Source organism: Aquarana catesbeiana, linkage group LG01 (assembly GCF_042186555.1).
Source record: "Aquarana catesbeiana isolate 2022-GZ linkage group LG01, ASM4218655v1, whole genome shotgun sequence".
In the NCBI taxonomy this organism is placed as follows: domain Eukaryota; kingdom Metazoa; phylum Chordata; class Amphibia; order Anura; family Ranidae; genus Aquarana; species Aquarana catesbeiana.
Window position 1 is genome coordinate 445198147 of NC_133324.1, and position 14539 is coordinate 445212685.

The window sequence follows — 14539 nt, forward strand, 5'->3', positions numbered from 1 at the left end:
AAAACCTGGGACTCAGAGGCGGGCATTCGGGCCATGTGACCGCTGAGATTGGCTCTCAGAACGGAAAGTTGTTTACACAGTGCCACATATACTGTTGGCGCCAAGCGGTTATATGTATTTCTAGTTCTTGAACTTACAGCATTTACATGAAGCCCTGACACCATACTGCTTACACAAGCTGAAAGTGATCAGAGACACTGAAATGGATTTGGCATACTGCCTCTAATTGGACCCTGTGAGTGATTTGGGTGCTTGGAGGAAATTTTATACGCATATATACTCTTTTGCCTCCCCTCTCCTTTTGGCGTGATTGAACAAGCCTTGATTTACTGATGTTGATTTTACGTTTTGTCACCTGCACTGGCTTGCTCCCATGTCCACCCCCCGGGGAGGGCTCTTGCTCTTTCAATTTCTGCATAGGTTTCTGCCATTCAAGCAGTGGGTCATCTATTAAACTATGCCTCCATATCTGTCTCTTGAAGAAGTGGCTCACACTGTGAAGCATTTAGAGTATCAATTTATGGTTGGAGTTTGTATTCCCTTGTATTGCACCTCTCCAGGGCATTGGGGTATCAGATCTCTACCTGTATATTTGTCAAGGAAAATGCTCTCTATGATTGTAGAGGCTGATCTTTTAATAATGCACTATTGTACTAACGTGTATTGTGAGTATCTGTGTATTGTGAGTACCCGAGTATTGTGAATGTTGGGAGTACCTGAGTATTGTGAGTGTTGGGAGTACCTATGTACTGTGAGTACCTGAGTGTGTGAGTATCTGAGTGTTGTGTGTATCTGAGTAGTGGGTGTGTATTGTTAGCACCTGAGTATTGTGTGTGCACGTGGGCAGTGAGTACATGTGGGCTGCGAGTGCACGTGGACTGCGAGTCACATGGCCTGCGAGTGCACGTGGACTGTGAGTCACGTGGGCTGTGAGTGCACATGAACTGTGAGTACACATGGGCTGCAAGTGCACGTGGACTGTGAGTGCACATGGACTGTGGGTACACGTGGGCTGTAAGTGCACGTGGACTGTCAGTGCACGTGAACTGTGAGTACACATGGGCACCTGTGTATTGTATTGTTAAGTACCCATGTATTGTTGAGTATTAGTGTCAGGAAGCTAGTTGTTAGGTATTTTGGACAGGGTATAATCCCCAATCCTCATTAAATTAGTAGGTGCGATGCCAGGCGGGTGTGGAGATGCGACTCGGTGTACATCTAGCGGCATGTATGCGTTCCTTGATCATACGATTGAGGGCGAATACTGCTGTGCAAAATGTAAGCACTTTGTTTCCTTGAAATCCCAGGTTCTGAATCTAGGGAAGCAACTGTGAACACTGAGAAAACCCTCCATAGTAAAGGAGAGCTGGGAACGTATCCGCCAGGTGCCGGCAGGGGCCAGCACAGACGCGAGTGGAGACAAAGAGGTGCAGGCACTAGAAAAGAGTAGATGGGTGACAGTCAGGAAGGGTAGAGGGGAAAGTCTTACTGGAACATCCCAATAAGTATGCCCTGTTGAGTGACATTTGGGAAACCAGTCAGGGACCAGCACTGCTGGAGCTGAGTGACTCCCCTAGCTTCCAGGGGAATAACTTCTCCAGTGGGAGTGGGGGGGAAGCGAAGGGAAAGGAAAGACAGATTCTGGTGGTAGGGGACTCAGTTCTTAGAAGGACAGAGGGGGCAAACTGTGACAAAGATCAGAAGTGCCGAACTGTATGCTGTCTACCAGGCGCTCGGGTTTGGCACATTACGGATCTGGTGGACAGATTACTGGGAGGGGCTGGGGAAGACCCGGCTATCATGGTGCACGTTGGCACCAATGACAAAGTCAGAGGAAGTTGGAGTGTCCTAAAGAATGATTGTGACAGACCTAGCCGGGAGAGAGACTTTTGGAGAGGACTGTATGCTAGCCTCTTGCCGATCGATCGGGGGCCCTTGCATTTGGGGGAACGGTGCTCTTTGTGAGCTGTATGCCTGGGGACTCTTGAGGTGGTATTACTGTGGATTCGGGTCCTGGTCCCCAGGACACACAGACTCTGGGGACCCTGGATTTGCCATATTGGAATAGTGGCTGATTCATAATGCTGGGACAGTTACTGTTAGGAGATGCTGATGTAAATTCCAACACCTGTCTGTCTATTGTCTGCTAAAATGTGTATTGTAAATAAGTCTACTATGGGATCTAAGAGTCATTAGATCCCCATTGTTATTTGTGTTAATTAACTCTGCTATTGTGTGAAGAAGAGTCTATGTTGATTGTGATAATGTTGATTGGATTTTCTGAACTACAAGACGGCCAGTCTGGCCTAACGGTCATGTCTGAGTCATCTAGGTTGTCTAAAGGGATTAGTTAATTAGCTCATGTTAATTAGGTTAATTAGGTTACAGCTGTATTGTTAGAGTAATATGAGCAGGAGGTCTGCACCTCCACTTTGAGTGTATAAAAGCCTGTATTTTGTCAATAAAGATAGATTCCTGTTTGAACTTACATACAGCCTGCCTGGTGTTTGTTCTGAGCTATCACAACTGGGTTAGAACGGCACAGAGCTGTAGTTCTAATCCCGGAGCATCGGATGACCGAACCATCAGACGTTGCAATCTGATTCAATAGCTGCAGAGGAGTGTCGGGAGAGTGGAATCGAGCGAGCAAGGGGCTCGTTAAAATGATTTTAGGGACTTAGGAGCTAAATTGAGGGAAAGGACCTTCAAGTTAGTATTCTCAGAAATACTATACCTCGAGCCACACCAGAAAGGCAGAGGGAGATTAGGGAAGTAAACAAGCTGCTGAGGAGCTGGTGTAGAAAGGAGGGGTTTAGGTTCCTGGAAAACTGGGCCGCCTTCTCAGTTGGTCACCAGTTCTATAGAAGGGACGGACTGCACCTAAATGAGGAGGATAACAAAAAAAACAACTATATAAAAGATGACACAACGGCTACATCTCAATAAGAAGGACTAGAATGGGGATTTATAAATATGAATAATCCCCATAGTAATCATAACATAACATAAGGAGGATTCCCAAAAAATTCTTCAGAAAAGAACTGCCGGTATTTAAAGATAAAACATTCTTTAATGAAAAATCCACATAATACTAGCAACTTATGAATGTATAAATATACCAAACCTCCACCACATACATCTAAAAATAGACAATTGTCTTAGGGACACAGATGTCCACCACAAACAAACATACAGGCCTCTCAAATATCATGCACAGCTAGTTCTCTATATTGGGTCCTAGTTCAGACATAATTGGAAGGAAGCATGAAAACAGCAGGGCAGTCCGCTCAATAGTCCAAACTTGGCACTTGTTAGTATATAAAGTCCATGCTTCGGACTCCAGTCGGGTGACCTTTGAAATTAGCAATGCCAACTTTGCATGCAAGATATAGTTTTCCTAATAATATTACAGTCCACATAAGTTAGGCACTGAATTGAAGTGAGAGGATCCCCCCTGGAGTATAAGGGAATGCATAGGCTGCCTACTTGTCGGTAACAGCTGGGGGCAGGCTAGTGGATTCTAATGGGTACAGGTGAGTGTATATGCATATAAATAGCTCCCAATTAGTTAAATACGGCTCACCACTTCACCATTCGTCCAAATGAGCCATAGGAGATAGGGGGATACCTTCCTCCGAGAGTCAGCGCATCCACTAAACAAACAGTGCCGTGTGTCATCGCTGTCATACATATATGCCCTCACATCAGAAGGCGTGATGGCGTCCACTGACGCTTCTGACACGAGTCTTTAAGTACCATTGGTTCAATCCAACATTTGGAATCACCGGCGGTTTGCGCAGACGTTCACTTCCGGTTACTCAGCCATTCACACAAATAGACAATAATACAAGGGGACGACCCTAGAGTGCAAGCAAGCCACAGTTGACCAATTACATATTAATCAGGACGAAACCAGAGGAAAAAAAATAAAAGGAAAAAAGTAGACAAAGCAAGACCAAATAGAGAACAAAAACAAACAAAAAACAAAACCAGACAAACAGACATTACCAAAATTAGAACAAGGAAGAGAAGATTTAAAAATAGAATCGGAATAGAGAAGTTAAAAAATCCAAAATGAGAAAACTGCAGAGGAGCAAAACCGCACTGGTGAAATAGTTATATATTAGATGGCCTTGGCTTATATATTTAAAAGCATAGGAGTACGTCCATCATGTCATAGTACAAAATTAAGGATATATACTACTCTCTATAGTTGCCGTGATAAATTCACCGCTGTAGCGAATATATAGAAGCTAGCAATATATTAGATATCCTACCCCTGCAGGGTAAGATAGATTAGACAGACCACCCTCTCTCCCCTTGAAGTGGGACAAGGGGAGGAGGGAGGTAGAGATGAAAAGGAGTGAAAGGGAAGTGGGGGGGATTTTTAATAAAGGAGATGGAAAAGGAGGAAGGAAAAGAAAAGGGGGATGTGGAAAGAAAAGGGGGTAAGGTAAAAAAATTGGGGGGAGGTGGGGAGGTGGGGGGTAGAGAATAAGAGAGGGAAAGGGGAAGGAAAGTTAAAAAATTAGAAAAAGAGAAAAGAAGAGGAGGAGAGAACTCTAAAGCCCCGTACACATGATCAGACGGGAAATGTTGGATGTCAGGCTGTTGGCGTAAAATCCGACCGTGTGTATGCTCCATCTGACAATTGTTGTCGGACTTTCCGCGAACAAATGTTGGCAAGCATGTTTTCAAATTTTCTGCCAATAATTGTGTGTTGTCGGACTTTCGGATCGCATGTACACAAGTCCGTCGGACAAAAGTCCAATGTACAAACACGCATGTTTGGAAGCAGAAGCGGTCGGTCTTGTAAACTAATGTTTGTAATGGGGAATTAGCATTTGTGACGTGGCAAATTATGAAATCTCCAAATGCAGCGCGCAATTCTCTTCTGCTTTAATGGTATAATAATGAAGCTGCTTTGCTGGTGATACTGATTTAGTTATTGCAAACGAATTTTCAAAGGCTTTTTTTTTTTATATTCAGAATAATATTATTATGTTTTTTTTTTTTTTTTTTAAATTTGTGCAAGTTACCACAACACCATTATCTCCCCTAGTTTTTAAGAACAAAGATACAACTATGTTGGTGTCCCTTGTCAATTTTACATTGTATTTTTTAAAATGTAACTGCCTACTCCCAAACTGTCATTTGAACTAAAACACATAGCCAAGTATTATTCTCCACAATTTTTTTTTGTACATTAAAAAAATTTAAAAAAATAAAATTAGACATGCTATCTGCCAATAGAACTTAACCAAAAAGTACATTCTATGCATCCAAAAATATAGAAAATATACCAAATCAAATCATTATTCAACCAAAAAAATAATGTCAAAGCAATAACTCCAAGGCCACTAATAAATAACACGTTATCTTCTCCGATTCCGCAACATGTCTGGTTGACGAACGGCCGTTCAGAAACGAACTGAAAAGCATGAAATGAAAGGCGCAAACTGAAAAGTGCTAAATGAAAAATGCGAAAAGAAAAGCACGAATCAATACTCACCAAACTTCTACTAAAACAAAATTAGCAGAAGGAGCCCAAAGGGTGGCACTAGAGAACTGAAAAAACACGTAGTACGTCTAGTACGTCACTACATTCTGAATTGTTGGCTAACATTTGTGTGACCATGTGTATGCAAGACAAGTTTGAACCAATACCCTTCGGACAAAATTCCACGGTTTTGTTGTCGGAAAGTCCGATCGTGTGTACAAGGCTTTAGGGTTCAAGGAACACTGACAAATTACATTCATCACTGAGCCCCAGGGGCTGCATGCTATTTAAATTAAAAATCTACATTTTTTCTTTATGATAGATAATTCTGTCAAAATCTCCTCTTCTTGGTGGTAAATAAAGTTTATAAATTCCCTTAAATGAGGAGGGTGCAAATCTGCTGGGAGTGAGGATGGCTGAAAAGTTAGAGGGCTTTTTAACTAGGCGACGGGGGGAGGGTCCAGAGGTAGATATAGTCCGCGCGGAACATATTCCAGAGGGTAGTATTGGGGGCATTAGTGGTAGGTTGACTAAAGCACATAAAACTGAGGTAAGTATAGTAACAAGTCCTATTTGCAACCTCGGAACACCCAAATAGGAAAACAGTATGCAACTGGTCTAAACTACGTGGCATGTTCACCAATGCCAGGAGACTGGCGGACAAGATGAAAGAGCTATAGATACTGTTGTACGAGGAGGATTTAGATTTTGTGGGAATTTCAGAGACTTGGTACAACAGCTCTCATGATTAGCTGGCAACCATTCAAGGGTATTACCTTTATCTCAGGGATAGAGAGGGTAAAAAAGGGAGAGGGGTATGCCTGTATATCAAGAATAATGTACAAGTGAATGTGAGAGATGACATCACTAAGGGAGCTAGGGAGGAGGTGAAATCCTTATGGGTGAAGCTCCAAAGGGAGGAAACTAAGGGGAAAGTAATATTGGGAATATGCTATAGGTATCCTAATCTGAGGGAGGAGGGGAGACAGACCTCCAACCACAATTTGGATTAGCAGCAAGGATGGGAAGTGTCATCATAATGGGGGATTTTATTTATCCAGACATAGACTAGGAGGAAGGAACTGCACATTCATCTAAGGGTCGCCAGTTCCTAAATGTCTTGCAGGACAACTTCATGGGTCAGATGGTAGACGCACCAACTAGAAACAAAGCGTTAGAAGACCTACTGATTACCAACAATACAGACTTGATCATGGATATGGACATACGGGGCAATTGAGGAAACAGCGATCACAAGTCAATTAGCTTCAGTATAAATCACACAAATAAGAAACATAAGGGGAATACAAAGACACTGAATCTCAAAAGAGCCAACTTCCCTAAACTATGAACCTTGCTAGAAGGCATGAATTGGGATAAAATCTTAGGAACAAAGAACATATTAGAGCATATTAAAAAAGGTCATTAGCCAGTGCATCCCATTGGGAAATAAATTTAAAAAAGCAAATAAAAGTCCTAGGTGGTTTAACTCCAATGTAAAAATGCATATAAAAGCAAAGAAGAAGGCCTTAAAAAAATACAAGGCTGAGGGATCATCACAAGCCTTCAAACAAAGAATGCAACAAGAAATGTAAGGGTGAAATTAGGGCGGGTAAGATAGAGCACGAAAGACACATAGCGGAGAAGAGCAAAAAAAATCCCATCCCAAGAAATTCATTAAGTATATAAACATTAATAGAGTAACAGACTATATTGGCCCCATAAAGAACGAGGAAGAGAATCTGGTTACAAAGGATGGTGAGATGGCGAAGGTATTGAATTTATTCTTCTCCTTAGTCTTCATGAGGGAATCGGGGGGCTTCAGTAACCAAAACTGCAGTGTTTATCCTCATGACACATCACAGGTAGCACCCTCATGGCTAACAGAGGACAGAATTAGAAATAGACTTAAAAAATGTAACAATAATAAGTCACCAGGACCAGATGGCTTGCACCCGAGGGTCCTTAGGGTACTCAGTCAAGTAATTGCCAGACATTGTTCCTAATTTTTACTGACAGTCTACTGACTGGAATGGTACCAGCTGATTGGAGAAAAGCCAATGTAGCACCAATATTTTAAAAAGGGCCAAAATACATCCCTGGGAATTACAGACCAGTTAGCCTAACATCAATAGTATGCAAGCTCTTGGAGGATGATAAGGGACTATGGGGTTTCTTTACTAAAGGCAAATCCACTTTGCACTACAAGTGCACTTGGAAGTGCACTTGCTGTAGATCTGAGGGGAACATGCAAGGAAAATAACAAACAGCATTTTAGCTTGCACATGATTGGATGATAAAATCAGCAGTGCTTCTCCTCATTTCAGATCTTCCCCTCAGATCTACAGTGACTGCACTTCCAAGTGCACTTTTAGTGCACTTGGAATGCAAAGTGGATTTGCCTTTAGTAAATGACCCCTATATACAAGATTTTAGTAATGAGAAAGGTATCATTAGCAGTAATCGGCATGGATTCATGAAGAATCATTCTTGCCAAATCAATCTATAAACCTTCTATGAGGAGGTGTGCTGCCATCTAGATAAAGGTAGGGCCCATAGACATGGTGTATCTGGATTTTGCAAAAGCATTTGACACAGTTCCCCATAAATGTTTACTGTACAAAGTAAGGTTCGTTGGCATGGACCATAGGGTGAGTACATGGATTGAAAACTGGCTGCAAGGGAGAGTTCAGAGGGTAGTGATAACTGGGGAGTACTCGGAATGGTCAGGGGTGAAAAAGTGGGGTCCCCCAGGGTTCTTTCCTGGGACCAATCTTATTTAATTTGTACATAAACAACCTGGAGAATGGGGTAAACAGTTCAATCTCTGTATTTGTGGACGATACTATGCTAAGCAGGGCAATAACTTCTCTGCAGGATGTGGAAACCTTGCAAGTAGATCTGAACAAATTATTGGAGTGGGCAACTACATGGCAAATGAGGCTTAATGTGTAAAAATGTAAAATAATGCCTTTGGGTGGCAAAAATATGAATGCAATCTACTCATTGGGGGGAGAACCTCTGGGGGAATCAAGGATGGAAAAGGACCTGGGGTCCTAGTAGATGATAGACTCAGCAATGGCATGCAATGCTAAGGTGCTGCTAACAAGGCAAACAGAATATTGGCATGCATTAGGAAGGGGATTAACTCAAGAGATAAAGCGATAATTATCCCACTCTACAAGACTATGATCTGGCCTCACCTGCAGTATGCTGTCCAGTTCTGGGCACCAGTACTCAGGAAGGATGTACTGGAAATGGAGCGAGTACAAAGAAGGGCAACAAAGCTAATAAAGGGTCTGGAGGACCTTAGTTATGAAGAAAGGTTACAAGCACTGAACTTATTCTCTCTGGAGAAGAGACGCTTGAGAGGAGGTATGATTTCAATTTACAAGTTCCATACTGGGGACCCCACAATAGGGATAAAACTTTTCAGCGAAAGGAAATTTAATAAGACATGTGGCCACTTAATAAAATTAGAAGAAAAGAGGTTTAACCTTAAACTGCGTAGAGGGTTCCTTACTGTAAGAGCAGCAAGGATGTGGAGTTCCCTTCTACAGGCGGTGGTTTCAGCGGGGAGCATTGATAGTTTCAAAAAACTATTAGATAAGCACCTGAACGACCACAACATACAGGAATATACAATGTAATACTGACAAAAAAATCACACACATAGGTTGGACTTGATGGACTTGTGTCTTTTTTCAACCTCACCTACTATGTAACTATGTCTGAGGGGTCTTCAAAAAGTTTCTGCACTTTTTTATATTTAATAGTTTTAAAAATTGCGGCAAATTTTTGAAGAACTCTCGTATTAGTGATTTTTTTTTCTTGATATGTGTAAGAAACGTTATACTTTGGAATAAATAGTTGTATGTATCTATGGGGTACCGAGAAAGTCTATTATATATAGTCTGTATATTTTTTCTTCAATCTGATAACATCCTAAACCCCTAAAAATTTTAAATTCCACATAACTCATGCAGAAGCCCTCTGAAATGTAGATACCAACAAGAGCATTCACATAAGAATATTTTTATCACAGTTGTAATAACACTATAAATTGATTGCAAATGTAAAACTTAAAGCAAGTATTCATAAGGATGAACAAACTGAAATGTTTACAAAGTGTGCACCAATCACCTATAGGCCTCTTTCACACCAGTGGACCGATTAGATTATTATTATTATTATTATACAGGATCTATATAGCGCCGACAGTTTACGCAGCGCTTTACAACATTAGGGCAGACAATACAAGTACAATACAATTCAATACAGGAGGAATCAGAGGGCCCTGCTCCTTAGAGCTTACAATCTAGGAGATCAGCCTGTCCATTTTTTAGGCGGACCCAATCGGACCTCCCATTGTTCTCTATGAAGCGGCGGATGTCAGCGGACACGTCTGCTGACATCAGCCAGCATCCAATCCAAACCGGTCTGCTAAAAACCAACGGATGGGTATCCGTTCCCCATTCACTTGGTGGATCGGATGACAGTGAGATAGAAACGGACAAGTAGTCTGTTCCAATCCAACCACCCCATGGAGAACAGTGGGCTGTGTCTGTGTCTGCTCTGCATAGCGGAGCGGACACGAACCTGCGATTCACCTGCTCAGTGGGGATCAGTGGAGAGATCCCCCACTGAGCAGGCGGATCCACTTGATAAATTCTGAATGGGGCCACATACTAAATGCAACTACGAACATCCCAACCAATATTGTACAACTGTTGCAACTAACTATATACCAAACATAACTGGGAACATCTTTAATAAATATACTGCAAAACCTATACTAACACAAAAGTAATATGTGCTGGCATATCTACATGCCCAACTATGGCACCTATCAGCCAATATATTTGGAATGGCAAAAAAGCAGAGAAAAGCATATTCCATTCTCAGGAGAATTAAATTGTTTTTTCCAGCTATTATAAAGCTATGGCATTAGTTGGAATAATCAAATGGCGTAATAATGCCAAAGGCAAATCTGGGTTACCCTGGAAAAGCCAATGGTGGGTTTTGACCCAGACACCTAGAGTTCCCATTTTACTGTTAATAGCCTAAAAATGTGGGAAAGACCTAACTATGGAAGTGAACTATCCCCATCTATATTGCCTTTATTGCCTCTGGGAGGGTTTCCCTGGTCTATACCAGGAAAAAATATCTCTTTCTTCAAAGAATGGAGTGTAGATGGTAACACTAAAAATAAATTTGCCTTCCAAAGTATATTACTGCTTCTTGAATCTCGCCACCAGCTGTTGGAGCAGTTCTGCATGCACAACTGGAAATACCGCCAACTGACAATTTTTCCCAGACAATATGGGTACCACCCATTTTCCTTACCTAATGTACACATTATAACCAACCTCCAAAACTGTCCATGATTTAATTAAGGAAAAAGAATTAGGATGTAAACTCACCCCTATCCAAACTAATAAAACGATCATACATACTCTATCAACACAAAAAATCTTGCTTTACGTTTATAACCTTGTGGTTTAAAACCTCAACTATATGGATCACCATATTTCCCAGGGTATCTCCCCAATGTTGAGGAGGGTGCAGACACAATAGCTCATTCCTCCACACATGGTAGACTTGTCTTAAGATCCAACATTGCAGGAACTTAATACTAGATAGGAGGATAAAAAAAATCACCTCTTATCCCATCAACTTCAAACCTTTACAAACCTTGTCCCATGATAATCATGGTAATCTTACAAGAATTGTATGACCCCACATTTATTGAATGTATTTTTGCTATGGAAACAAGCTCAGTGTCCCACTATATCAGAATGAAAACACAAAATTGATGATGTAATGGAGACTGAAAGGTGGATACATACAAACAGGGATACTTATGGTAACTTCTACAATATATGGCCAGTTGCATTTATTGCTCGCTTATAATATCCACCTCATCTTAGTCCCCCAAGGTATCTTTGAGCTGCCTGTTTACTGCACGCAACTGAATAAGAAACATATAGGGGTAATTAGACAATTCATCCACCTGATGGCAAGCTAAAAATGGAAGCCCCTTCCCTTTTTTCATTGGTTTACTCACTATTATATGATAATTCACATAATGTAACGTCCATTACTTTTTTCTCTAACAATGCTCTTGGCAAAAATACTTGTTAATTTCTTAATTGACCATATTCTTTCCCTATTCATTTACCATTTCTTTCTCCTTCCAAATGTATTTCCCTTCCCTACACTTCTTCCTCACCCACTCGTTTTTCTCCTTTCTTTCATATCCTTTCTACTTTTTTGTTGCTGCCTGACCTCCCTCCCTTACCTCACTCTTTTTTTTTATCCTTTTTGAGCATTTGGGTATATAACCTGATACAAATAGATCTTGTGAACTATTTCTTATGCTATGATTATGTTTGGGTATCAAACAAGGAAGGCAGAATGCTTAACCCCTTGGCACCGAGCGTACACAAATATGAGGCCCCAGTGGACAGGACTTTTTTCCGTGGGGCTGCACAGCGCATTCCCAGCAATGAGACTTTGATCTCACTGTACTAACGATCAGGACCTGGAACTCTCGATTCCGGGCCACTTGGTCGCTGTGATATCCTCTGATTGGCTATCATAGTAAACAGTCACTGTGAAGCCCACCCCCCATGTTTTCTCGCTCTCTGAATGGAGGAGAGGGATGCATTGTATCTCTCTCCCTCCCTGCAGAGAAAGGAAAAAAAACAACCGCATGTAAAAAAAATAAAGATAATAATAACAATAATAAAAAAACTAGATCAAGGTTTGATCTAGGTCCGTGTCAGGGTTAGTGCTTGGGTCAAGGTCAGGGTAAAAGGTCAATGTCAGGGTCAGTATTATTTTAGGCAGGATTTTTTTTTTTTAATTAGTATCAATGTTAATTAATGTCAGTATGTATGAAAGTATGAAAAAAAGCAAAATGCATACTATTGTTACTGGGCTGTACTACAGGTACAAACAACAACTAACATACACATATGCTGCATTGTTGCGATTGTCAGGAGCAGGAGAATTTATTTTGTTTGTTTTTTACTTTTTTGGGCTAGTTTTCCTTTGATAATAAAAAAAATTCAGGAGATATTCATAACCATTTACCACCAAATGAAAGCCCAATTTGTCTTGAAACTAACGCAGTATAATCCACCTGGATGCACAAAGTAGTTGTGATGATTTTTACAGTTTCACTAACACATGTCAAAGTTGCAAAATTGTACTTAGGCATTAACATTAGTATTACCCTTAAGCAGTTTTATTGTATTTATATTTTAATAAGAAAGATTATACAAAAATGAACATCCATGTACCATAATTCTATCAATCATTAGGAAAAACTTTAACAATTAAACTGTCAGAACTATTGATGTTAAAAGAATATAGAAGGCCTATGAATATCATATTATTTTTACTCCTATTTTTGTGAACATGAGAGAAATCATTTAAATATTTTTTTCCTTCTCTTTTCTCTCTAAAGTTGAATCTGAGTGCATGATTTTTCAAGAGTGCCTCACAAGGAGACTGTGTTAGCCTTATCTGTATTTTTATCCCCGATCGTAAATTAGAGGTTATTACCATGAGCTCACGGACCTAAATGTTTGTTTCCAGGATTGGGCAACAAGAGAGAGCTTATTCACAAATTAAACATGTTGTGTTATGATTGCATAACAATCGTGTTAACAATAATCCTCAATACATATATAAGTTAGTATTTAAGTACTTATATACATATTAAGCAAATCATTTTGCATGTATTGGTTTATGTATTTTAATAATAATTTTTCTTTCATAACATTTTCATAATGTATTGTATAATGTAATGTATATAATGTAAATAATTTTATATAATGTATTGTATGGATATTCATTAATACATATATCTTCTTATAATAAGGGTTATAAATATGAGATCCTATGAAAAGGTTGAAAGTATAGAAGCTGAATTTGTGAACTATAAACACTGGGTTAAATTCCAATGATCTGAGTCTCAAGGTATGTAGAGCAGTTAATTAGTGTAGGTATATTTTCTTAAAGTATTAAATCGTAGGAATCGCCACTGTGTCTGGAGGAAATTGACACATAAGTGTCAACTTTAGACAATTAATAATTTTCTGCTCAGTCTAAAGTTAAAGGTTACATGAGGATTGATTTCTGACAAATTAAAGTCAATTCTAATATTAGTGGTGAAAATATTAAGAGTCCAAGATGGCCATCCTGATGTGGTTGTCATAGTAACAAGGAAACAACCCGTCATTTTACACCATCTATTACGTAGTAGTGACACGCACACCCACTTTTTGGGTGGGATAAAATTGGTCACACATAGCAGAGAGAGGAGATTGGAGGAAGTTTGGAGGGGACTGAAACAATCTTGAAAGGCTAGAGGGTGTTGAGATCTTGATAGCGCAGAGATGTAGGAGGTCAGAAGTCCTTTGGGACCCTAACTTGATGGTTCTCAAAACAACAGAATTCTTAAGCCCTGGTAAAGTATTAATCTGTTTACTTTACCTGTTGGTGATTGAATTGTTTTGACATATACAAAACATAACCATTTAATATTGTGGCCTAGCAATTTGGAGTTGTGTTATTTCTACCTGCAGAATTATATAATTATATTCCAAATATTAAGGGACATACACATTTTTGTCTGTCTCTACAAAGCTAAGACCAAAATCTGTCCAATGGTTTTGTCGTGATATGTGTTTTAAAAAAATAGATTCATTCTAAATATAAAAATAAGTCTTGATACAACTTGATACAATAACCCTTCCAATTCTGTCCTGCCAAGCGAGAGCAGAGATGGAAACACAATTCACACTAAATGAGCTGAGTGAGGCGGCCGCCTCCTTTCCTACCTGCAAGGCCCCGGGGGATGACAGGATCCCTATGGAGGTGTATACCCAATATGGGGAAGTGATTTTACCCAAACTACTAGAAGTCTTCAATTCCTCATTTAAATCGGGAAAGCTACCCACCACCATGACAAGGGCCAACATAATACTACTTGTCATGGTTATGCAATAGAGTTTTCTCTGTCAGCTT